The sequence below is a fragment of the Aquarana catesbeiana genome, linkage group LG01 (assembly GCF_042186555.1).
Source record: "Aquarana catesbeiana isolate 2022-GZ linkage group LG01, ASM4218655v1, whole genome shotgun sequence".
NCBI lineage: Eukaryota > Metazoa > Chordata > Amphibia > Anura > Ranidae > Aquarana > Aquarana catesbeiana.
The window spans coordinates 880,596,208-880,621,987 of record NC_133324.1 but is presented as its reverse complement, the minus strand read 5'-3'; the positions used below and the strand labels follow the sequence as shown (position 1 = coordinate 880,621,987).

Genomic DNA, 25,780 nt, shown 5'->3' with positions numbered 1-25,780 from the left:
TGTAGCCCAGCATCTGGTTTCATGTGCCATTGGTAAAAAAAAAAAAAAAAAAAAAAAAAGAAAATGCTGTTCTCCTATTACCACCACAGGCGGCCTAAATCACATAATCTCTGGCTACCATTCAATACAGTGCAAAGTCTATTGTTTCTGTTGATCAAAAAAGTCTGGCCCCTCGTACCTAGATAATTACATAGAAGACTATATATATCCCCTTTCATAGCTGAAGGCAACATCAACAGAGACAAAAGACGCCTCCGATGTTCTGTTTTTAAGATTTCCTCTGTTTGTAAAGTGTGTAGGAGCTAATAACGCCAGCTACCGGTCAGCAACCCCAACTTTTTATTTGCAAGATAAAATTAGAGGGAGCTCAGGAGCAAAGTCCAGAGTGCAGCCTGATGACAGCACAGACCTGGAGATTGAATGAGACGAGGAGAAGGACAGCCAGGAGGCACGCATAGGTAGCTACACCTATTCACATGATACAGTAATGCTGGTACGTTATATACTGTATGTCTGTATGTATAGCATATGTAAATATGAGACCAAATCAGATTTCAGTTTAATTGAGCTACATAAATTGTGGGTGCATCACAGCAAAAGGTGTACTAAGGCCTCGTTCACACCTATGCAGTTTGCTTTTTTTTTTGCTTTTTTTTTTTTTTTAAGTAATTTCTTTATTTAACAAAAAGTTGCACTTTCAAACATGTACAAAAATAAGGTCACATGAATAGACAAACTTACAAAATCAGTGGTAATACAATAAGGTCTGCACAGCATCAATGAGCGCAGTTTTCTATTGATCTGTTTTTGCAGTGCATTTTGGGTTTTTGCACATGTGAGTTTTTCACACGCTTTTTGATGCGTTTTGCTTTTTTTTTTGGCCAATTTGTTGTTGTGCAGATTAAAAAATGCAAACCACAGAACAATCGTGGCAAAAACGCACTACATGCTTTTCTGCAGCTTCTCCATCAAAGTCTATTATACCAAATATGCACCGTTTTGCATTTAAAAAAGTCGCTAACCCTTTCCAAAATAGCAGTGGCTGAAGAAAAAAAGCATAGATGTGAAAGTGTCCCATTGGAAACCATGCTAAATGGACTGTAGTGCGTTTCTGCAAAAAGCACGAAAAAACGCATAGGCGTTAACCAGGCCAGGTAAAAAGCATGTCCCCTGCCAGCATGCAGTCAGCAAATCTCTTGTTTCCTGATATTAGAGATCTTTAGTTCTGATTTATCCAAAAGCTTTTCAAGTATTGAAGGTGCACATGTAAGCTAAAACTGGCCATAGATAGATCAAAATTTTGATTCATTTTGATTCGCTCCTGCTCAACAGAGATCGATCTAACAATCAAATTAGTCAAGCAGGCTTGTAAGAGAATTTTTTATTTCGATCAGCAGCTATAGCCCAATGAGCTTCAGCCAGAATACTCAGCAGTATAAATGAGGAAACCATTTTTTTTTTTTTCAAAGATCAGCCCACTTGTAGGCAGGTGATTTTGCTATGTGATTTTGCATTTTAAAGGTTCATTCTGGGTGACTGTCAGGTTAACTGCAAACAGTGTTGTGTCATCCTCAGATGATGTCACTTCCAGTTGCCAAGGTACTTCAATTGGGTGATAAAGAACTGGTATGGCTATGAGTATCCTTATGTGCAGGAGTCCCTGATGCGGGCACTCCAGGCGGTGTGGAGGGACTTGCACATTAAAGCTGTATGGGAGTATCTTGTGGTTCCATAACTGTTCTGAACCTTCACTGGGGATGCTGCCATTGCCAGGGACTTCCAGAAAGCATGGCCTGGAGGAGGGGTGGGTGGACGGGGCAACTGCCCTGGGCAGAGTCTTGTGAGGAGGGAGGGGGGGCATCAGGCACTATGCCCATTACATGCTGGAGAACCTCTTCATTGTAATCGTCTGGCTGTCACACCATCCCGTGCCCTAAACTCTCCTATAGCCCACACACTAGGGTTGCCACCTCATCCCTTTGAAACCGAACACATATTAATTACACAGGTTCTGTGGCTGATTAAGGTGGTAATTAAACTCACTTGGTGCCTTATCTGCATTAAATTAGCCTCAGAACCTGTGTAATTCATATGTGTTTGTGTTCAAAGGGATGAGGTGACAACCCTACCACACACTGAGCTGAGGTTGTCCCTGTACACACTGTGTCCCTCCTCTCTGCAGCTGCAGCTATACCAGTGTCCAGACAGGAGAAGAACGATCGTTGTGAGGCCGGGTTCAAGTATGTGCGGCCGCGGCTCACAGCATGGGGTCCAGTGCGTGTCTGTTCACCGATTTAGGTGTGAATCAGGTCCGATTTTTTGCCTGAATTTGCACCTGAATCTAAACCAAACACGCACAGGACCCTTTTTAAATGCAGTCCGTGGCCGCCCTGGACCTGTTTGAGCCGGCTCCATTGCGAGGCGGTCACACTCTCCTGTCGTGCAAATTGGATGCAGGGAAACCCAGCCTTATGCTCCATTCACACCAATGCGTTTTTTCATGCTTTTTGCAGAAATGCAGGACATTTTTTTAACATGGGTTCCCATGGAACATGTTCACCTCAATGTACTTTTGTGCCTCTGCGGTTTTGGAAAGGGACTTTTTTAAACACAAAACGGTAATTTTTTTGCTTTTTGTGGTTCAATAGATTTACATGTACAAACTGTAGAAAAGCATGTAGTGCGTTTTTACCGCATTTGTTGTGTGTTTTTACCGCAAATTTTAATTTTGCATTCTTAAGACCCCTTTCACACTGGGGCGTCTTTCAGACGCTTTAGCGATAGAAATAGCCTCTGCTATTTCCTTGTACATACCATGCACAGAATCAGACATCAAAATCTAGAGGGGTGTCCATTTTGATTTCCAACCGGGTATCCTGGTCTCTCATAGATAAACATTTGGATGTAAATGGACGCTTCTTATTTTTAAAAGGACACATTGGGGGCGTGAAGGTTACACTGGCCACTGTGTATGCACCAAATACGCACCAAGATACTTTTATAAGTAAAACTTTGACTAAATTGGCAGAATTTGCAGAGGGGAAAATGATCCTGGGTGGGGATTTTAATACACCATTGGACCCTCGTGTAGACACATCATCAGGGGTCTCTTCTATTTGAAGTGGCACTAGGAAGAATATTGTTTGTAAGCTACAGGAGATGCAACTGGTGGATGTATGGCGGGTGTTACATGCAGGAGAGAAAGATTACATGTTCTTTTCCAACCCGCATCAACGGTACTCCCGCATAGATCTCTTCCTGGTGCCTCACTATTTATTAGCGTCGGTATGTGAAGTGACTATAGGAAACATAACATGGTCAGATCATGCGCCCGTGATGCTCCAGATCTCCCTGTCGGGCTCGGGTCCCTCTCCGGAGTGGCGATGGCGCTTGAATGAAAGTTTGCTGCAGATCCCTGAAGTCCGAGAAGATGTAGCAAAAGAATTGGAAGCATACTTTAAGACGAATGACACCCCGGGGAGTGACCCGGGCATGATATGGGAGGCACATAAGGTAGTAATGAGGGGAGTGTTGATCAAACATGGTTCCCGAATTAAGAAAGCACGGGAGGCACAAATAGTAAAATTAGCAGAAGAAATTCAGATCTTGGAGTCACAACACAAGAAAGTACAGATACCGCTTTTAGGGAAAGAGCTTGCACATTTGAGGAGACAAATGACTGACCTCCTTAGATACAAAGCGAAAGCAGCAATACAGTCAGGTAAGAAAGTTATGTATGAACTGGGAGATAAATGTAGTAAAATGCTGGCAGGGAAGCTTAAAGGAAAGGGAAGGTCAGCATACATACCCCATATAAAGGGTGAGAATGGACAGATGATCTCTTTACCTAAAGACATAGCTCTTATAATCTGACATCAATACCCGCATCTCGGGATAGTATGGAGCAGTATCTTTCCTCAGCACGTCTCCTTAAGTTGTCACCTCTGGACCGTAATAGCTTAGAGGCCCCCATAACGATTGAGGAATTAAGCGCAGTGATAAAAACAGTCAAGCATGGGAAGGCGCTGGGCCCGGATGGATTCACAATCCAATATTATAAGAACTTTTCCCCATTACTAGGTAGATATATGACAAAGGCATTCAATGAGATTGGATGGGCGGCCGCTCTCCCCCCGGACGCACTTATGGCGCACATATCGGTTATCCCGAAAGAAGGAAATGATCCCGCGGAGTGTGGGAGCTACCGCCCAATCTCATTGTTGAATGTAGATTTAAAACTTTTCACCAAATTGCTTGCCTCGCGTCTTCAGCCACTATTGAACCAGTTGGTACATTTGGACCAGGTTGGGTTTATCCCTACCCGGGAGGCGAGGAATAATACCATTAAGGTACTCAACCTGGTCCATCATGCCAATAAGACAAAAACCCCATCTATTTTTCTGAGCACCAACGCAGAAAAAGCGTTTGATAGGGTCAGTTGGCAATTTATGTTTGGTGTGCTGAGGCATATGGGACTGGGAGAGCATATGTTGCGTTGGATTGCCGGGGTGTATTCCACCCCCCAGGCCCAGGTTAAAGTTAATGGGGTATACTCAGAGCCGATCAAAATATCAAACGGAACGCGGCAGGGATGTCCACTTTCCCCTATGCTATTCGCCCTATCTTTAGAACCACTACTTAATAAAATCAGGCAAAACCCAGATATCCAGGGACTCCAAATAGGGGATCGTAATTATAAAATCTCAGCTTATGCAGACGATCTGTTGTTCTCTCTATCTAGTCCACATGTTTTGCTGCCGAATCTGATGAAGGAAGTTGAAGGATATAGTGTATTAGCGAACTTAAAAATCAATTACGCTAAATCAGAGGCAATGGGTGTGGCTCTCCCCCTAGTGGTACAGCAAACCATACAACCTAATTTTAACTTTAAATGGGTTGGGACGGCATTAAAATATCTTGGCACATACATTCCGTCAAGAATAGAGAAGACCTTCGAGGTAAATTTCCCTCCCTTATATAAGGCAGTCCGTTCCCTATTAGATAAATGGCAACATGGATTCCATTCATGGTTTGGCCATTGTAACATTATTAAAATGAGTATTCTGCCAAAATGTTTATATTTTTTTCAAGCCTTACCGATAGATATTCAAACTTCCTTTTTCTGCCAAGTCGACACGCTTTTTACTAAATTTATATGGGCAAATATGCGACCAAGGGTTAGTAGAAGCCGTATGACTATACCGAAACAATATGGCGGCCTGGCAGTCCCAGATGTAGTTAAATACTACCAGGCAGTACATGTCGGAAGGATCATTGATTGGTGTAGACATACAGAATTTAAATTATGGACAGAATTGGAACAAGAATTTAGCGTGGTACCCTTACGAAGAGCGATTTGGTGCTATGCAGCTCTACCGGTCTCCCTTAAAAAACACCCTTTTATAGGCCCAACACTGTGAATAGGTTTTAAAATCTGTCAGAATCCCAAATATTCGTCAATACATTCCCCATTGTTCCCAATATTTGGGAATCCAAGTTTTGGGCCAGGGATGGAGAAAGGGGCATTCCAAGGTATTCGGGAGAGGGGATATACTCAGGTAGCACATTTTTTGCAATCTGATGCTTGGCCCACAGTTGCCTCATTGACACAATTGGGTGGCCGATTTGAAATAAACTTATGGCAGGCACTACAACTCCGCCACTTCCTTGAGTCATTGGGACCAGCGATAAATTATAGACGAGAACCGACAAGGTTCGAACTATACTGTGAAGAGAAAGAGCCCCTTGCCCGAACAATATCTAAGATATACGCAATGTTAATTGCCCCCCCAGATAACTTTGAAATTCCAGGAATAGGAAAGTGGGCAAGGGACCTAAATAGGATTTTTACGCCAGTTCAACGTCAGAAGATAACATATCTTTCGTTGAACTCATCAGTCTGTACGCGAACCCAAGAACTAAATTATAAGCTACTGACAAGGTGGTATTACACTCCGGTTAAGCTTCGTAGGTTTTTTCCCTGAAGCCTCAGATCAATTTTGGAGATGCAGCTGGGGACGGGGGACTCTATTCCATATATTTTGGACGTGTCCTAAGATTAGGCATATCTGGCAGGAAGTACAAAGGATAGCCCAAAAGTTTACAACCTTCCCACTTCCGGAAGATCCAGCCTTTTTCCTGTTGCATCTCTCACAAATACCATTACAGACATATAGAAACTCGGTCTTATGTCATATGGTTAACGAGGCCAAGGCGTGTATTGCCCGATGCTGGAAAGACCCCAAACCACCTTAAATTACAGTATGGCTCAATAAAGTAAGAAATGTGGGGGCCATAGAAGACCTGGTATTCTCGACCCAGAATAGAAAAGAGCAATACATTGAAATTTGGACAACATGGAACTTATTTGTATATTCAGAGGAAGGAAAGAGATTGCTGGGAGATACTACAGGGCAATGAGTCCGCCTGTCTTGGAAGTTTACAATATCATGGAGGTTCCCTACCCTCCAGGAGGAAAGGGGGATAGAGAAGGATGGATATAGGAGGGGAAGGAGGAGGGTGGGGTTTTTTTTTTTTTTTTTCCTTTTGGGGTGGGGATACTCTATGAAAATTCAAAAATTAAAGGGAGGAATGAGTTATACCCTGGTAGCCAGGAAAAGACGAAAAAGAGAACCAAAGGAGAAGAGGGTTTATAGAGGAGATAACAGGTGTGCCTAAAGTTTAATATGTATACTTCGAGAGTCATATGCAGAGAAATATGTCAATTGTATATATATTGAAAGTTGACGAGAAAGGAATTATGTGTTTAAGCAACTTACAGCATGTATTGTATTATTTGCTCCTCCCTTGAGTATAAATAAAGAATATTTAAGAAATAGCCTCTGCTAAGCGCCTGAAAACCACGTCTTATTTATTCCAGTGTGCCTTTTCACACTGGGGCAGTATGCTTGAGGGACGGGAAAAAAAAAGCCCTGCAAGCAGCATCTTTGGGGTGGGTTGATTGGAATGAATGGGTAGCGCTTTCAAAGTGCCTTAAAGTGCCCTGAAAATGGGTGTTTTTAACCCCTTCTTTGGGCTTAAAAGCACCATGCTAGTGGCCAAAAAGTGGCACTTAAACAGCGGTAAAGTGCCGCTAAAACAAGTGGCGCGTTATTGCTAACGCCACCACAGCCCCAGTGTGAAGGGGTCTAAGTCTGCCCAACAACAAACCCCCCCAACAAATGCATAAAAAACGCAAAATCGTAGTAAAAACATGGTGATAAACCGTGAAAAGCATAGCAAAAAGCACTGCAGAAACACTCAAAAGCGACATCCATAGATGTGAATGGAGCCTTAGCTCTGATTCACACCTATGCATGTCGCAATTTGCATACTCCAGGTGCATTTCGCGTTTCTAAATACACGTTTTTGATTCACTGAAGTCTATGGAACCAAAAACCAGAAAAAAGTCCCAGGCCCTTTCCATAAAATGCTCAGATGTAAATGTGCCCCATAAGAAACCATGTTAAATGGACTGTAGCATGTTTCTGCAAAACTGAAAACGCACTAAAAAATGCATAGGTGTGAATCAGGCCTAAAAGTGTGCCTGGCTGGATTGAGGCTTTTCATGGTCAGCTCACACGCTCTCGATTCAAGCCATGGAATCCGCCATTAAGGTGAATTGCTAAAATGTATTTGTAGAAAAAGCTGGGTTAGTGTCAGCAATACTAGAATTGTGAAACTTCCTGCCCGTGTCAGTCTGTAATCAGTGCAGTATCCAGCAACTCTGATGAGATCACAGACCACAACAATGTCTCTACTTCCCAGGATCATTAGAAAATCTTTATTAGACATTTACTGGTGGTTACGTGTTTTGCTTGATTGCAAATAAGGTGAGGGTCTGCTTTAATTAATTTCTAAGCTTGTGATCAGTTGCACTTACCGTATTTATCGGCGTATAACACACACTTTTTTCCCCTTAAAATCAGGGGAAAATCGCGGGTGCGTGTTATACGCCGATCCCCTGCGATCCTGACCTGTCAGAATTAAAAAATCGCTGACCGCGATTTGAAAATGGCGCCGCCGGCGCCGAAATACACAGTGCCGGTCCTCGGCTCTTCTCGGCGGCTTTCGGTTTCACTCGAGCGCCGCCCGAACCTAGCCGAGTATACTCGGCTAGTTTCGGATAGCTCCGCTCACCGTCCGAGTGGAACCGAAAGTAAACGAGAGCCGCCGAGAAGAGCCGAGGACCGGCTCTGTGTATTTCGGCGCCGGCGGCGCCATTTTCAAATCGCGGTCGGCGATTTTGAAGCTCACAGGCTTCAGCAAGGCTGGACTGGGGCAAGGCTGGACTGGGGCAAGGCTGGACTGGACACTGGGGAAGACTGCACTGACATGGCTGCACTGACATGGCTGCACTAGCAAGGCTGCACTGACATGGCTGCACTGACATGGCTGCACTAGCAAGGCTGCACTGACATGGCTGCACTGGCAAGGCTGCACTGGCAAGGCTGCACTGACATGGCTGCACTGGCAAGGCTGCACTGACAAGGCTGCACTGACAAGGCTGCACTGGGCAAGGCTGGACTGGGGCAAGGCTGCACTGAGAAGGCTGCAATGATGGGCATTTAAATGTAAGTTTTTTTCCCTTCAACTTCCCTCCTAAAAGTTTTTTTTCCTTAAAATTCCCTCCTAAATTGAGGTGCGTGTTATACGCCGGTGCGTGTTATACGCCGATAAATACGGTATTTTTTAATGGCAATTAGAAATGTCTAAAAAATCTCTGCAGTGACTCAGTATAAATGATTTTGGGATATTGGTATGTAGCTGCTAATATGTTACAAGAAATCTGGATTTTAGGCTGGCTATAGAACACAAAATGTAGCCCCAGAGCAGCCCTCTTCCTCTGATAGCCACCATTCTTCCTTCAGAACCCCTTATTATTTTTATCTATTACAGGTCCTCATTTAGCGCTGCCAATTTAGGCAGCTCTTTACATATACATTGGGGAGAACAAGTATTTCATACACTGACGATTTTGCAGGTTTTCCAACTTACAAAGCATGTAGAGGTCTGTATTTTTTATCATAGGTACTCTTCAACTGTGAGAGGCGGAATCTAAAACAAAAATCCAGAAAATCACATAGTATGATTTTTAAGTAATTAATTTGCATTTTATTGCATGACATAAGTATTTGATATATCAGAAAAGCAGAACTTAATATTTGGTACAGAAACCTTTGTTTGCAATTACAGAGATCATACATTTCCTGTAGTTCTTGACCAGGTTTGCACACACTGCAGCAGGGATTTTGGCCCACTCCTCCATACAGACCTTCTCCAGATCCTTCATGTTTTGGGGCTGTTGCTGGGTAATACGAACTTTCAGCCCCCTCCAAAGATTTTCTATTGGGTTCAGGTCTGGAGGCTGGCTAGGCCACTCCAGGACCTTGGGATGCTTCTTACGGAGCCACTGTAGTTGCCCTGCCTGTGTGTTTTGGGTCATTGTCATGCTGGGAGACCCAGCGACGACCCATCTTCAATGCTCTTACTGAGGGAGGGAGGTTGTTGGCCAAGATCTCGTGATACATGGCCCCATCCATCCTCCCCTCAATACGGTGCAGTCGTCCTGCCCCCTTTGCAGACAAGCAGCCCCAAAGAATGATGTTTCCACCTCCATGCTTCAAGGTTGGAATGGTGTTCTTGGGTTTGTACTCATCCTTCTTCCTCCAAACACGGCGAGCGGAGTTTAGACCAAAAAGCTCTATTTTTGTCTCATCAGACCACATGACCTTCTCCCATTCCTCCTCTGGATCATCCAGATGGTCATTGGCAAACTTCAGAAGGGCCTGGACATGCGCTGGCTTGAGCAGGGGGACCTTATATGCGCTGCAGGATTTTAATCAATGACGGCATGGTGTTTTACTAATGGTTTTCTTTGAGACTGCTCTCTACAAGGTCCCAGCTCTCCACAAGTCATTGACCAGGTCCTGCCATGTAGTTCTGGGCTGATCCCTCACCTTCCCCATGATCATTGATGCCCTACGAGGTGAGATCTTGCATGGAGCCCCAGATCGAGAGAGATTGACCATCATTTTGAACTTCTTCCATTTTCTAATAATTGCACCAACAGTTGTTGCCTTCTCACCAAGCTGCTTGCCTATTGTCCTGTAGCCCACCCCAGCCTTGTGCAGGTCTACAATTTTATCCCTGATGTCCTTACACAGCTCTCTGGCCATTGTGAAGAGGTTGGAGTCTGTTTGATTGAGTGTGCGGACAGGTGTCTTTTATACAGGTAACAAGTAAAAACAGGTGCAGTTAATACAGGTAAAGAGTGGAGAACAGGAGGGCTTCTTAAAGAAAAAATAACAGGTCTGTGAGAGCCGGAATTCTTACTGGTTGGTAGGTGATCAAATACTTATGTCATGCAATAAAATGCAAATACATTTTTTACAAATCATACAATGTGATTTTCTGGATTTTTGTTTTAGATTCCGTCTCTCACAGTTGAAGAGTACATATGATACAAAATTACAGACCTCTACATGCTTTGTAAGTAGGAAAACCTGCAGAATCGGCAGTGTATCAAATACTTGTTCTCCCCACGGTATATATATATATATATATATATATATATATATATATATATATTGTACATTCACATCAGTCCCTGCCTCAAGGAGCTTACAATCCAATGTCCCTAATGCTGGCCATACACGGTTAAAAAATTGTTTGAAAAAGCTTTTGATATGCTCGATCATTCGAATCTCAAAACATTAGTGGGCTAATTTTAATAATCGAAATGCAAATTTTTATGCAAAAAACCGTCATGTTGGATTGTTTTTGTCTAAACGATTGTTTTTTGAAATATTAGTAGTGGAATTGATCGAAAAGAGTTTGAAAAATCGACAATGAGTGCGCATGTTAAAATGTAACCCCGAATCAATCAAAAGAAGAACCTACCGTTTACGTGGTTATTGATCGATATTATGTTGATAATTGGGCGACATTTATTGCTACAATGAGACGTTATTGTATGCATGTACGAAAGATTTTTTTTCATTCCTATTGTTTTTGTCGAACAATTTTCTAACTGTGTATGGCCAGCATTACTCACATACTATGGCCAATTTAGACAGAAGCCAATTAACCTATCAGCATGTCTTTGGAGTGTGGGAGGAAACCCACGCAGGCACGTGGAGAACATGCAAACTCCAGGCAGGTAGTGTTGTGGTTATGATTCAAACCGATTACCCTAATACTGCTAGGTGGAAATGCTAACCACTTAGCCACTGTGCTATTGATCAGTGTATTCTGTCAAAATACAACGGCATGGGGGGGGGTGTTCCTCCATCTGCCTCATTTGTGTGGATGAGGGAATCCATTCTTCCTTTTTTTTTTTTTTCTGCCCACCAGCTAAACAAAAAAAACCAAACTGAGTATACTCACCTTTTTAGAGCTACATCACAAAAAAAAAATGTGTACCCAGCTTTAGTTAAATGCACCCACAGAGCCCTCCTTCATACCACCACCACCACATCAGTCCTCCAAAGGCTGCTTTCACACGTAAAGCGCTGCTCGTTTTAATGCTTTTTCGGCCACTGGCAGGGCGTTTTTATCCCTAAAGAAATGTGCGGACCCTATGGACGGGCCGCCACTGCTCCTACTTCACATTCCTCACCAGTTAGCTGACCTCTAGTCTCTGCCCCTCAGCCATGCCGTGCACTGAATGGGCGGCTGATCTCCACGAGCTCCAGGAACAGCCCTGCTGGGCGGCCACAGGCTCCAGTTTAAGAACCACTGCATTAAGGAATGAAGTGTGTGTTCCAACAGTGAATGCTAATGGGGAATGGAGTGTGACATTATGGTGATAGTCAAGTGAGCAAAAGAGTGCAACATCAGCAAAAAGAAGGAAGAGCAGCCAGTTCAGGAGATGGAGCGGTGGTGGCCATTGACAGGTTCTGTCCTCTTCAGGGGTGGATTGTTTTGTTCTTCTCAGTGGTAGGGACCCTATCTTAGGGCCTGCTGCGGAACAAAGCCTCCCAGGAATTGGACCTGATCCTTAAATGTGTGGGGCCTTGCAGATTTTCAGTGGCTTCCCTCTATGCCTTTGGACAGGAGTAAGCAAAGCGAATTGTGTATGTAAGGACTGGTGGAGGGTAATCATTGTTCTGTACTATTTTGACTCTGTGGTCTATGCTGGGACAGGTGTCAATGGAAGGTGTAAATTCATAATTCTTCTGGTGTGAGGCCTGGTGAGGGGATCTGAACTGTGGCAACAAGGGTGTGCTAACTTACATATCATTCAAGCAAATATAAAACTTTGTTGGACAGCATGCAGTTCCCCATGGCGGCAACATGCTGGCTGATTGAATAAAATAAGTAATCCATGGCCAGCTTAAAATGTTTCTAAGGCCTAAACATTTTTTACCTTGATGCCTGCATTAGGGCAGTGGTCTCCAAACTGCGGCTCGTAGGCCAGAGGTAGCCCATTGCTTGCCTTTATCCAGCCCTTGGCACCATTCCTCCCACAGACACCGATGATGGGGCACCATTCCTCCCACAGACACCAATGATGGGGCACCATTCCTCCCACAGACACCAATGATGGGGCACCATTCCTCCCACAGACACCAATGATGGGGCACCATTCCTCCCACAGACACCAATGATGGGGCACCATTCCTCCCACAGACACCAATGATGGGGCACCATCCTACTTTGAATACCAACAATGGGGCACCATTCCTTCCACTGATACCAATAATAGAGCATTATTCCTTCCACAAAAATCATTGATGGAACACTGTTTGCTCTCACTGTGTTTTCTAATTTCATTGGCCATAGTCTGGCCCCTCTAAAGCCTCAAGGACAGTAAACTGGCCCTTTGTTCAGAAAGTTTGGAGACCCTGTGTTGGGGTGAAAGAAGGTTTAGGTAGCAGTATGCCCCCTCACCCCCTTTATACTTACCTGATCCCTCACTCGATCTAGTGCTATGCCCGTCTGTATCAGCTCTCTCCCTTCTCCTAGCTCTCACAGGCTTGGTTGGGAGCAGCAGGAGCCATTGGCAGTCAAATCCTGTGATGAGGGGGCCGAGCTGCACTGTCTGTGTCTATAGAAGAGGAGGATCGGGCTGCTCTGTGCAATTCCATTGCACAAAGCAGGGAAATACAAATCAGTTTATTGAAAAAAAAATAAAAAATAGCATTTACAAACACTTTTGAGTGTTACTAAACCCACAACAGTAAAATCAGTCTGTATATGCAGTAAAGCATGCTTGTTATCTATACTCACTTTGGAACCTAAGGCGTTAATCTTCCACATTGTGTAAAAAAGGATGTTTAATCCTGTCTTCTCTGATCCTCCCCTTCTTCCACTGTCCCCTGATCATTTCCTGATAACAAAGTCTATGGAGTCAGGCTGCACATGCTCAGTTTGGTGTGTATTGCTAGAGAGGTTTTTTTTTTTTCTTTGGAGAGTGCATGTAATCAGCACTGTCTACATAGAGGGTCAGGGGTCTTGCAGTCTCATAGGAGGTCAGAAAACTCCTCCTATATGCTTTAACCAGTGCTTGGTTGGACACTGATAGAAGTCACAAGACTGCTATATACTGCTGATGAGAAGGTAATTTAGCAGTTTATATTTACTAAAATAATTTAATTTCTGTGTACTGTGGGAGACCAGATATAGTGAATGGGTTTAGTAACACTTTAAAAGAGTTGTAAAGGTAGAAGATTTTTTATCTTCATGCATTCTATGCATGAAGATAAAAAGCCTTCTGTGTGCAGCAGCCCCCCAGCACCCCTAATACTTACCTGAGCCCCATCTCTGTCAATGCCCTTGAGTCCCATGGTTGTCTGAAACTCTTCCTCCTGACTGGCTGAGACACAGCAGTGGTGCAATTGGCTCCCGTGGCTGTCAATCAAAGTCAGTTCGCCAATCAGGAGAGAGAGGGGGCGTGGCCGAACGTCAGCTCTGTGTATGAATGGACACACGGAGCTGCAGCTCAGCTCGGGTGCCCCCATAGCAAGCCGCTTGCTGTGGGGGCCAGGAGCAGCAAAGAGGGACCCAAGAAGAGGAGGATTCAGGCTGCTCTGTGCAAAACCAACTGCACAGAGCAGATAAAAATAACGTGTTTGCTAATTTTTTTAAAGACTTTACAATCACTTTAAGTAAAGAGTGGTTACTTTTCCTGCTTTGACCTCAATCTGTCACTTTGCCTACTAGACAAATTAGGAGTTTGAGATAATAAATATTAGACATGTGCAATTTGTTTCGTTCCGAATTCGTTTTTAGAAAAAATTTGACTATTTCGTTAATTTGGAAATTTAACGCATTTTTTGGAAATTCGGAAATTTGAAAAATCGAAAATCGTAAAAAATTATTTGGCTAATAATAACTATTACTAACTATTAAATTACAGGTATTGGAATTTCCTTTCAAATTTGGCTGTTAGTGAACGTAATGAATACAAATTTATCCAAAGTTACAAATTAACCGAAATAACGAATGCCGCATCTAAACGAATGGAACAAATTATTATTAATAAAAAAAATAAAAACTTTTTAATTATTATTAATTCCTTGCGTTCCATTCGTTTAGATGCAGCATTCGTTATTTCGGTTAATTTGTAACTTTGGATAAATTTGTATTTGTTATTATCATTAATAGCCAAATTTGAAAGGAAATTCCAATACCTATAATTTAACAGTTAGTTATTATTTCTGATTTCTGAATTTATTCAAAATAACGAATTTCGATCATAACGAATGACCCGAAAAACGAAAAAAAAACCCCAAGAGCATCAAAACTTACAACAAAGCTATTCCATATGCATTAGATGGGGCATGCCAAGTCAGAGTTTTGTTAGAACGTTTTTTTCTATAAACACTGATGACTATCAGTACAAAAAGTGATATGTTTACAATGTAATGTATATGAAAATGACAGAGATTAGAATGATGCTTCTTACAAAAAAAAAAATATGATAGACCAGCGGTTCTCAACCTGGGGGTCGCGACCCCCTGGGGGGTCGATTGCCCATTCTCCAGGGGGTCCCGAAGTTACTGCCTGAGTCCGTCCGTCTCGGCCAGCGAGATGTCACTTCCTGGAGAGGAGGGACTACACGGAAGTGACGTTCCGTCGCCGCCATCTTGGTACTCTCGTCCGCAGTAAGGCTTAGACTTAGAAGTCGGCAAGCGGACATCTTTGTACACCCACCGAAATCCGCTTGCTGCGGACGAGTGTACCAAGAGGGAGGCAACGAAACTTGCTGAAGAAGAAGAACACCTGTGACTTCTGGTAAGTCAGACACACAGGAAAAGCTGACAAGACAACATTTTTTTTATTATGGAGATATATATAGATATATATATATATATATATATATATAGATATATATATATATATCTATATATATAGATATATATATATATATCTATATATATCTCCATAATAAAAAAAATGTTGTCTTGTCAGCTTTTCCTGTGTGTCTGACTTACCAGAAGTCACAGGTGTTCTTATATATATACGTCGTATATATATATATATATACGTCCCAGTTGGTTCCTCAAAAGTAGTTATTCCGTGCCAGTGCTAGATACATGTTTGGAATATATATATATATATCTCCATAATAAAAAAAATGTTGTCTTGTCAGCTTTTCCTGTGTGTCTGACTTACCAGAAGTCACAGGTGTTCTTATATATATATACGTAGTATATATATATATATACGTCCCAGTTGGTTCCTCAAAAGTAGTTATTCCGTGCCAGTGCTAGATACATGTTTGGAAGCTATACACTTTGTGTATCTAGCACTGGCACGGAATAACCACTTTTGAGGAATCAACCGCAACGTTTATATATAAATCAGTGGTGGGGGCGCAAACAAACTGAAACAATCAGAAAAAAACCCCCATTAAAACGCTGCAACTGTGCCATCAAATGCAGCCACTGTGCCCATCAATTGTCGCCACTGTGCCAGCAAACGCCGCCACTGTGCCATCAAATGCAGCCATTGTGCCCATCAATTGTCGCCACTGTGCCAGCAAACGCTTCCACTGTGCCATCAAACGCAGGAACTGTGCCCTTTAATTGTTGCCACTGTGCCAAACGCAGCCACTGTGCCCATTAATTGTCGCCACTGTGCCAGCAAACGTCGCCACTGTGCCCATCAATTGTCGCCACTATGCCATCAAACACAGCCACTGTGCCCAACAATTGTTGCCACTGTGCCAGCAAATGCCGCCACTGTGCCATCAAACGCAGCCACTGTGCCCTTTAATTGTTGCCACTGTGCCAAGGGCAGCCACTGTGCCCATCAATTGTCGCCACTGTGCCAGCAAACGTTGCCACTGTGCCAGCAAACGTTGCCACTGTGCCATCAAACGCAGCTACTGTGCCATCAAATGCAGCCACTGACCCCTTTAATTGTTGCCACTGTGCCAAACGCAGCCACTGTGCCCATAAATTGTCGCCATGGTGCCAGCAAACGTTGCCACCTGTGCCATCAAACGCAGCCACTGTGCCCTTTAATTGTTACCACTGTGCCAAACGCAGCCACTGTGCCAGCAAACGTCCCACTGTGCAGCCACTGTGCCCATCAATTGTTGCCACTGTGCCAGCAAACGCCGCCACTGTGCCAGCAAACGCGACCAGCAAAAATAATTTTACTGTTAGGGGTCCCCACAACTTGGGAAATTTTATCAAGGGGTCACGGCACTAGGAAGGTTGAGAACCACTGTGATAGACTGTCTGTTCTGTGCTCTTAGATAAGTGTTCTTAATCGTATATTAACATGAAACTCTAGTTGATACAACTTGTCACAATCTAAGTTAAAGCAGTGATAGGTAATATTCCAGAAAGGAATTTCAGAAGCGAAAAAAAAAAAAAAGCTAAAAGACACAAAATATGCTATTATGATTGAAGCACTTTGGAATCTTGAAGATTCTATGCAAAACAACATTTATTCCCTTAATAAATATAGTAAATATATACATGTTGATTTTGAAAATGACATCTTAGTAACCAAGTAATGTTCTTTTATGGAGGAAGATTTAGGCTAGGGTCACATCTATGCAGATGCGGTTGATGCGTTTTTGAGGACCATTTTCCAGCGTATTTTGCATTTTTCATGTGTGTTTTTCATACTTTTTAATGCGCTTTGGGTTTGGCATATTTTGCTAGGATGAGGTGTCTGTTATCATGAAGGAAAACTACGTTAGCATATATTTCCATGCACACATAAGATTTTTGAGGCAGAAAAAAAACACTGCCAGCACATCCAAGAGCATTTTGGCAGAAAAAAAAATGTCTAAACATGCGTTAACGCTAGGCAAGCTTAGCGCTTGAGTGTTAATTCATTTTAATGGCCAGAACAAATTATAATTCTGGCCAATTAAACAAATTAACACTCAAGCGATTGCCGCGCCTAAACGTGCTATGCGCGTTTACAAGTTTCAAGCGTTTTTCCTGCCAAGAGACATAGCAAAACGCTCAGTGTGCATGAGGCCTTAAAATTCTTATGAAAAAGCATCCACTAAATCAACCCTCCAAAAATTCCACTCTCCTGTTTGCATTTTGCGAGTGGAATTTAGCGGAGGGCAAGGATGGACCAGGCTGGCAGTTTCCTGGTTGATCACTTCTGGCAGAAGCAGTAGGGCCATCAGAGCGGCCTGGAGGGGGGGGTCTCCTGCCCCCCCCCCCCCAGCCGTTTTAACGTCCTGTAAAAAAAGCCTGCACCACTTCTGGCAGAAGCGATCAGTCAGGAAACGGTCAGAAGGATTATGCAGCCGGAGGACATAGAGAGGGGATCTCCCACTGAGACGCGGCTTGTATATGAATAGCCGGCCGATGTCAAACAAAGTCCCGCCTCCGGACCAGCATTGGACCAGTATGCTGTCTATTAGATTCCAGAAGGCGGGACTTCGTTTGACAGCGCGTCTATTCATATATAAGCCACGTCTCAGCGGGAGATCCCGCTCTGTGTCATCCGGCCACCCAATCCTCACAATTCCTCCCTGGTGCACTGCTGGGCACGGATTACTGATGAGGCTGCACTTTTGGGCAATGATAGGCTGCACATATGGGCAATGATGAGGCTGCATGATAGGCTGCACTGGTGGGCACTGATAGGTTGCACTAATGGGCACTGGTATGCTGCACTGGTGGGCAATGATAGGCTGCACTGGTGGGCACTGATAGGCTACACTGATGAGCACTGATACGCTGCTCTGATGGGCACAGATACGCTGCACTGATGGGCACGGATTAGGCTGCACTGATGGGCACTGATATGCTTTATGCTAATATTGTTAAAGTTGTTGTTAATGCTTATTTTTGAAACTTAATTCTGCATAAAACATTTAACAGTGTAATTTCATGAGATCATTTTGAAGGCTTGTTTAGGGGCGGACTTAGGGTCGGGGCAGGGTAGGGGTTGGGTGGCTGGTGGCGAGTAATGCCCCGTACACACGGTCGGATTTTCCGACGGAAAATGTGTGATAGGACCTTGTTGTCAGAAATTCCGACCGTGTGTAGGCTCCATCACACATTTTCCATCGGATTTTCCGACACACAAAGCTTGAGAGCAGGATATAAAATTTTCCGACAACAAAATCCGTTGTTGGAAATTCCGATCGTGTGTACACAAATTCGACGCACAAGTGCCACGCATGCTCAGAATAAATAAAGAGATGAAAGCTATTGGCCACTGCCCCGTTTATAGTCCCGACGTGCGTGTTTTACGTCACCGCGTTCAGAATGATCAGATTTTCCGACAACTTTGTGTGACCGTGTGTATGCAAGACAAGTTTGAGCCAACATCCGTCGGAAAAAATCCTAGGATTTTGTTGTCGGAATGTCCGAACGAAGTCCGACCGTGTGTATGGGGCATTACACTTAAGGCCTGGTTAGTGGCTCAGGACTTGAAATTTTGAGCCCTGTACTAAATGCCCTGCTGAATATATGTTATTCATCCTATTACAGACGAAGCGCAAACGCCTAGTGCATTATCCAAGGTTTATTACCCACTTAACCACTTAAGGACCGAGCCTCTTTTTGATATTTGTTGTTTACAAGTTAAAAACATTTTTTTTTGCTAAAAAATTACTTAGAACTCCCAAACATTATACATTTTTTTTCTAACACCCTAGAGAATAAAATGGCAGTCGTTGCAATACTTTCTGTCACACCGTATTTGCGCAACGGTCTTACAAGTGCATTTTGTTTGGAAAAAATACACTTTTTTAATTAAAAAATAAGACAAAAGTAAAGTTAGCCCAATTTTTTTTTTATATTGTGAAAGATAATGTTACACTGAGTAAATTGATACCCAACATGTCACGCTTCAAAATTGCTCCCGCTCGTGGAATGGCGACAAACTTTTACCCTTAAAAATCTCCATAGGCGATGTTTAAAAAATTCTACAGGTTGGATGTTTTGAGTTACAGAGGAGGTCTAGGGCTAAAATTATTGCTCTCGCTCTACCGATCGCAGCGATACCTCACATGTGTGGTCTAAACACCGTTTTCGTATGCGGGCGCTACTCGTGTATGCATTCGCTTCTGCACAGGAGCTCGGCGGGAAGGGGCGAGTTTAAAACATTTTTAAATTATTTCTTATTTATTTTACCTTTTATTTTTTATTTTTACACTGTTCTTTTTTTAAAAAAATGTGTCACTTTTATTCCTATTACAAGGAATGTAAACATCCCTTGTAATAGAAAAAAAAGCATGACAGGACCTCTTACATATGAGATCTGGGGTCAAAAAGACTTCAGATCTCATATTTACACTAAAATGCAATAATAAAAAAAAAAAAAATGTCATTTAAAAAAAAAAAAAGGCCCATTAAGAGCTATGGGCCGAAGTGACGTTTTGACGTCGCTTCCTCCCTGCAATGGTATGGAGACGGGTGGGGGCTATCTACCCCTCACTCGTCTCCATACCCAGCAAGGGAGAAGATCCAATCGCCTCCGCCATTGTCGACGACTCCGGTAAGCGGCGGAGGGCACTGGAGACACAGGAGCGCGGCGGGAGGGGGGGCATCTCCCCCTCTCGCCGCAGAGACCACTTTCATCTGAAAGCGGACCGCTGGTCGAAGAAGAGGATACTGGGGTTATGGCAGCTAGCTGCTGCCATAACAACAATATTCCTCTTCAAAGTTAGAACGTATATCGGCGTGCGGCGGTCCATAAGTAGTTAAAGACCGCCCACGGCATATACAGTATACTGTGGCAGGGCGGCTCTATTGCGTGAAACAATGTACCTGTACACCATTTTGTGCAATAGATAGTGTGGGGGCGTGCGCCTGCTGCACGGAGGGGGAGCCAATCAGTGGGTCCGACGGACCCAATGTCCGCCAGCCACCTATGTAAACAAGGCAGATCCCCGTTTTGACAGGGAAGTACACAGAGATCTTCTGTTCCTAGTAAGCAGGAACACAGATCTCTTTTCTTCCTGTCAGTCCACTTAACCCTTTGAACTCCCCTGATGTTAACACCTTCCCTGCCAGTGTCATTTATACAGTAATAGTGCATTTTTTTAGCACTTATCACTGTATTGGTACCACTGGTCCCCAAAAAGTGTCACTTAGTGTCAGATTTGTCCGCCGCTATGTCGCAGTCCTGCTAAAAATCGCAGATCACCGCCATTAGCAGTAAAAACAATGAAAAAAATTAAAAGTCCATAAATCTATCCCGTAGTTTGTAGACGCTATAACTTTTGTGCAAACCAATCAATATACGCTTTTTGGGATTTTTTATTTTTTTTTATCAAAAATATGTAAAAGAATACATATTGGCCTAAATTGATGAAGAAATTAGATTTTTTACATTATTAATTTTTTTTATTTTTTTTTGGATATGTATTATAGCAAATAAGTTAAAAATGTTGTTTACTTTTCAAAATTGTCAGTCTTTCTTTGTTTATAGCGCAAAAAATAAAAATCACAGAGGTGATAAAATATGACCAAAAGAAAGCTCTATATGTGGGAAAAAAAGGACATCAATTTTATTTGGGTACAGCATCGCAAAACCACGCAATTGTCAGTTAAAATAACGCAGTGCCGTATCGCAAACGATGGCCTGGTCATTAAGGAGGTAAAACCTTCCAGGGTTGAAGTGGTTAAAGGAATCCAAATAGCCAAATTAATACTCACAAAGAGAAGTAATGTGCAAGACACTCTCTGATGGTCTTTCTTGTGAAAAAAAAAAGACACTCTCTGATGGTCAATCAACATGGCCACTGATGACCAAACAATTGGTGATGTCAGCAGGTTAACGCATTTTGGGGACGCATCCCCTTCCTCAGAGTGCCCTTCAAATGTGTTAGCCTGCTGACATCACCAATTTTTTTTTTTGATTGGCGATCAGAGAGTGTCTTGCATATTACTTCTGTTTGTGAGTATTTATTTGGTATTTTGGTTTCCTTTAATAAACCTTGGGTAATGCACTAGGCGCCTGCGCCCCCTGTGTGTTCTTTTGCAGTTTTTGGTTGGATACCTCTGTCTGAGAAGGGCTGCGCCACTGAAGCATTGTCCTTGAGGTTACATAGACCGTGTGTCTCCCAGACTGGTGGCTATCCTTTTGAGCACTGGAGAAATTGTTTGTTTCATCCTACAACAGCATGAAAAAAAGAGTAAAAGTATAGAGCAGGTTATGGAGCAATTGAATCCTTTTAAATTGCTTAAATCATTTAAGAAATAGGAAAACATTATCCATGATTGTACAAAAAAATGGGAACACATTATTCATGATTGTACAAAAAAATGGGAAAACATTATTCATGATTGTACAAAAAAAATGGGAACATATTATTCATGATTGTACTAAAACTAAAGGAACAGACGATAGAAAAAGGAAACAAGTAAACTGGAAACGAATATCACAGATTATAAGGAAGGTACATTTTAAATGGCCTAACTTTTTTTCTAACTTTTTTGGTAACAAAGATCATCAGGATAATTAGTCTCCCATTTCTAAAAGCAATAAACATATATATATAGATCTTGCAAAAATAATAAAACATCCGGAAGTCTATGATAAAGATAAAGAGGGGTATAGTGGTAATAATTCTAATGCCGCGTACACACGATCGGACTTCTTGTCGGAAAAAGATATGACAGCTTTTCCGACGGGATTCCCCTTAAGTTTGCCTTGCATACACACAGTCACGCAAAAGTTCCCTGAACTTACGACCATCGAGAACGCGGTGACGTACAACACTACAACGAGCCGAGAAAATTAAGTTCAATGCTTCCGAGCATGCGTAGGAATTTTGCGCTTTGGAATTGCCACCGACGATCGCATTTTCGGATAGGAACTTTTCCCGACCGAAAAATTGAGAGCATGCTCTCAATCTTTTGCTGGCTGGAATTCGTGCTAGCAAAAGTCCAGTGGAGCATACACACGGTCGCATTTTCCCACGAAAAACTCTCATCGGTCTTTTGCGGGCCGAAATTCCGATAGTGTGTACGCGACATAACTAGTAGAAAGACATTAAACATACAAATAAAAATAGTGCATCTTTTAGCACAGGGGAGATGTAAAGAAATTTCAAGCATGTCTACAATAAAGATTTTTAATTTATCTTCTAGGTCATTATTACCCAAGGAACTTTCTGTATTAGGGCCAGTTTACACCAGATACAGGCCAATGCGTTTTTTTTTTCTGCATCAAAAACGCATGGACAGTAGATTATACAGGCTTCAATGGCCTAGTTCATTCCAGTGTAGACAGTTCCAGTGCAGCAAAAAAAAAAGTAGAACATGCAGCAATTTTTCTGCATAGAACTGTACTGGAACACAGTGAAATGCATCATATGAAAAAATCCCGGTAACCTAGGAAACAATAAAGAAAAAACAAGAGGGGAAAAAAATGCAAAAACATATTAAAAATGTGCATGCAAGAATGCATTTGGAATGAGTTTTTTGTGGTGTGGACTGTAAGCAAAAATGCATTCCGGAATGCAACTAAACTGTATCTCAGCACCACAAACTGAAAGTACTATTTAGTTCATTTTTATTATTGAAGGAAAACCCACCCATCCTCATTTCTCCATGCATTATTTTAATGAGAAATCAATTTGAAAAACATCCCTTTTGGCATTTCTAGCCGTGGCCCTATTGAGTAAAGACAGATGATTCATGCAGAATTTACTTCTTGGAATCCATCTGCCCTTAGCTCAGGCATGCAGGAAGAAGGGTGTGCTTAGCTGAGAAAACCCCTCCTTCCTTCCTCCAGATGAAAGAAGAAAAAAAAATTCCCATGAAGACTTCTGGGATGTATGACATCATTTGGCCTAGGCCAGAAACTAAGAAGCAGATGAAGAAAGGTATAAAAAAAAAAGTTTAAAACAAGTAAATATAATATACCTTCTTATCTATTTACTAATGCTAGCGGCATAAGAATTAAAATAGTTAATGTTAAAATCTAGCGCAGAATGGGAGACAACCCTTGCAGTGGAGGTGCAACAAAAATTTTTAATGCGCCCCAAAATCACTCTGCATGGAAAGATATACAGGTATTATATAAAAGAACAGCTATGGATAAAGCTAAAGGAGCACAGTTCTTTACAAGATGTAGATATTTTGAGGAAGGAGAGAGAAATGGGCAAATGCTGGCAGTGATTGCTAAATCCCAGACTCAAACCAACTTTGATTCTATAATCGTTATGCCAACGGGTAATATTTCTTATAAGCAAGAGGATATTGTATCCTCGTTTTGCACTTTTTTTTTTAAAAAAGGATTTATACCAAAGTAAGGTCACCTATCAATTAAAGAGGGAGTCCCGCGAAAAAAAAAAATTTAAAAGTCAGCAGCTACAAATACTGCAGCTGCTGACTTTTAAAATAAGGACACTTACCTGTCCCAGGGTCCAGCGATGTCGGCACCCGAGGCCAAATCGTCCCTCGGTCCTCGGGTGCTGCTGCCGCCATTCTCTGTAAGGGAATAAGGAAGTGAAGCGCTGCGGCTTCACTTCCCGGTTCCCTACTGCGCATGCGCAAGTCGCGCTGCGCTTCCTAACTGGTCCCCGCTGTCTCTGAGACCCGTGTGTGTCCCAGCAGACAGCGCGGTGGGGACGGGAGGGGGCATAGACTCCCGTGGTAGTCTATGCCAGAAGTGGGTGCAAATACCTGTCTTAGACAGGTATCTGCACCCCCCTCCCCCGTGAAAGGTGCCAAATATGACACCGGAGGGGGGGAGGGTTCCAAAAGCGGAGGTTCAATTTTTGTGTGAACCTCCGCTTTAAAGCAGCTTAGAGATTTCTTGACCCCCTGGAGATACCTTCTATCTCTGGTGGGGATAGAGAAAGTCTAGATGCACCCCTAACATTAGTAGAGATAGCTAAGTAGCAGTATCGGAATCTCCCAATGGGAAGGCACCAGGTATTGACGGTTTAACGTCAGAAATATGTGACAATATATTATTACCTGAGTTGCTGACGATGCTCAACCAAACGTTTACATCGCTTGAGCTTCCGGAATCCATGACAGACGCTAATATTATAGTGATACCTAAACCAGATAAAGACCATACATTACCTGAGTCTTACCGGATGATATCATTGCTGAACTCTGACGTCAAGATCCTAACAGTCTTGGCTACCAGACTAAGCAGCGTTATACAAAAGATAATTCACCCGGACCAGTCAGGCTTTATCCATGGAAGATCTACACCAATGAATCTGAGAAGGCTTGTTTTTAAATCTGCAAATACCATTGGATAGTGTGGGGAATAGGCGGGGGGGGGGGGGGGGGTACTGTCCTTTGATGCTGCCAGGTTATTTGACAGCGTTGATCGGATATATTTGTGGGAGGTTCTGGAGATGTATGGATTTGGGGATAGATTTCTGCGATGGCTTAAAGCGGAGTTCCACCCATTTAAAAGTCAGCAGCTACAAAAAGTGTAGCTGCTGACTTTCAATAATCAGACACTCACCTGTCCCACGGTCCAGCGATGCGGGCGCACAAAGCCTCGCTCCTCTCCCCCTCCTCTTTTTTAGAATTGTACTTACCTCAGTGGATGCTGCATCTGTCCCCTGACACCTTTGCACTGAGAACCAAGTAATTGAACATCGCCGATCGCTTGGTTTTCAGAGCTCCGTGAGCAGAGAGCTGTAGACTGTCAGTCACAGCTCTCTGCTCTTCTCTCTCCTTTGGAGTGCTGAGCTGCGGTGGCCTTCTTGGGCTCTCAGTGGCTCGCTGAGAGGCTGAGCTGGGTGTCAGTCCAGGCACCTGGCAGATCCGGACTTTATTGTCGCAATGACGCAGTGCCTGGACTGACTTCCCTATTCCTTCCCTTTCTCACATTTCTTTCCTCCTCTCTTCGGGACGACCTAGTCTCACCATCACTACATGTACAGTAAGACCTGCAGTTGCCCCTACAGGGGATTTTTCAGCAGTTGCAGGTCAGGTGGTCCGAGTGGACCAGTTCTCATTGTTACTCAGGTGATAATCAACTGATCTAGCTTTACTCTTGGATACGGAGGGCTCCGCTGGTACAGCATGGCCATCCAGCCAGGAGAGACCCCGGTGAGGGGAATGGCCGTTGGCTCCGGGGGGGCTCTGTGCTTGTCCACAGATAGTTCCCAAAGGGGTGGTGAGTTTGGAGTCTCGCGGGTCATCTGGCGGCCATCCCCCGGGGTATACATCTTCACTTATTTTTTTTTATTTCTTTATTTTTTTTTTTTCCTATTTCTCTTCTCCTTTTGTTGATTTACTCACCTGGCTAATAAACACTAATGCCGTGTACACACGGTCGGACTTTTCGTCTACAAAAGTCTGACGGACGCCGACGGACTAAAGCTGGCTGACAATCTGATCGTGTGTGGGCTTCCCCG

The 25,780-nt window shown here is 43.1% G+C and overlaps 1 protein-coding gene across 2 annotated transcripts in view; it reads left to right on the top strand.

Annotated features, from left to right (window-relative positions):
• Positions 1-242: 242 nt before the first annotated feature.
• Positions 243-25,780, top strand: part of LOC141117645 (uncharacterized) — a 132,318-nt gene continuing 106,780 nt past the window's right edge. The window contains exon 1 of one of the 2 annotated variants that reach the window (XM_073610627.1): positions 243-458. The gene's annotated coding sequence lies outside the window, so the exon portion shown is untranslated. Of the gene's footprint in view, positions 459-7,811; positions 7,833-25,780 lie in introns of those variants that run through there. The other variant, XM_073610634.1, reaches the window with a different exon arrangement.